The 1,713-nt window shown below is 40.9% G+C and overlaps 1 pseudogene; it reads right to left on the bottom strand.

Annotated features, from left to right (window-relative positions):
• Positions 1–652: 652 nt before the first annotated feature.
• On the bottom strand, positions 653–1,264 carry LOC117717175 (large ribosomal subunit protein uL6 pseudogene; annotated as a pseudogene).
• Positions 1,265–1,713: the final 449 nt, after the last annotated feature.

Below are 1,713 nucleotides of genomic sequence, written 5' to 3'. Positions count from 1 at the left end.
TGAGGCCCAGAACCAAATATTAGGTGGAGCTTGGGCAGTCCTGGAGAAGAGTAGAAGGAAGGATTGTAGGAGCCATAGGTATTAAGAACACTATGAGAGACCCACAGATCAATTATTCAATTGATCAATTAACCTGCTTCAATAAGGGCTCATAGGAACTGAAGTGACAATCAGAAAGCCTGCATGGTTCTGGGCTAAGCCCTCTGCATATATGTTACAGTTGTGTGGCTTAGTCTTTTTGTGGGACTCCTAACAGTGAGCTGTCTCAGATTCTTTTACCTTCTTCTGTGATCCTTTTTTCCTCCTACTGGCTTGCCTGTTCCAGCCTTAATATGAGAGGAGGTGCCTAGATTTTTTTCAATCTCCGGGAGACTTTCCCTTTTCCGAAGGAAAATGAAGGAGGAATGTTTTGGGGGTGGAGAGAAGGGAGTTGATGGGGAAGTACTGGGAAGAAAGAGGAAACTTTGCTCACGATATAGTATATGAGAGGATTACTTGATTGATCAATCAGCAAATAGCATGATATTGACAAAAAAATAGACATGTTGATTATTGGAGTCGATTTGAAGGCCTAGATACCTACACATCTAGGGAAATCTGATTTTTTTTTTTAAATCAATATATAAGTCCTTTATCGTCCTCAATGAGCCCAAATTGTACTTGTGATCAGGATCTTGTTTCTGGAGCTAGGAATCTGAGGCCTCACTTGCCAGCCTGCTGCACGGTTCCCTTCTCAGACACATAGATGCCATCCAAAAACTTTCTGATATCTTTGTCTTTAACTGGTGTAGCTTGCTGAATCAGAGCCGCTGAATTTGAAACAAGTTCAGTATCATTTCCTTCAAGGGTTCATTCATCCTTCTGGGCTTGGGAGACAGATCAAACAACAGCTGTCCTCATCCGAACCCTGTGGATATATTTTTCACCCAAGAAATTTACGATTTCAACCAAAGACCCGTTCTCCTGAATAACGACGTTGATGGGGAAGTGAGCATGCACAGACCTCATCTTGTAACGAAAGCCCAGTGTAACACCTTTGATCATGTTCTGAACACGACTGCAGATGGTTCTGACAGTGGCCAGTTCCTTTCTGTTACCCCACCATTTGTCAACCCGGAGCCTTTTCTTTTTCTTGTACCCTGACATGACTGAGGTCCCTCCGCAGAGTTCCCCTGGGGCTCCTCACACTGACTGTGTGCCCCTTCAGAGTGATGTCAACATTTTCTGGAATGTCAACAGTCTGATTGCTGAGAATGGTCTTCATTCTTGCAGTAGATGGGGTAAAGGGAACGGGAAATCTGATTTTTAATAAATAAATCAAAAATACTGGAAAACAGAGTATCTTCAATAAATGGAGCTGATCAAACTTGATGTCTGCATATAGGATTATGCAAGGAGATACATACCTATCACCCTGTATAAAACTCAAGTTCAAATGAATCAAAGACCTCAACATAAAACCAGATACACTGGACCTGACAGGAGAGAAAGTGGAGAAAGCTCTGGAACTCACTGGAACAAGAAAGAACTTTCCAAACAGAACACAGGCATTAAGATCAACAAATAATAAATGGGACTTCATAAAACTAAAATCTTCTGTTTAAAAAAAAGAAAGAATACTGTCATTTGGACAAAGAAGCAGGGTACAAAATTTTGGAAAAGTTTTTTTTTTTTTTCCAAACTACACACCTGATAGAAGGCTAAGATAGAAAA

The sequence above is a fragment of the Arvicanthis niloticus genome, chromosome 11 (assembly GCF_011762505.2).
Source record: "Arvicanthis niloticus isolate mArvNil1 chromosome 11, mArvNil1.pat.X, whole genome shotgun sequence".
NCBI classification, from domain to species: domain Eukaryota; kingdom Metazoa; phylum Chordata; class Mammalia; order Rodentia; family Muridae; genus Arvicanthis; species Arvicanthis niloticus.
This window is presented reverse-complemented; position numbering and strand designations above follow the sequence as displayed.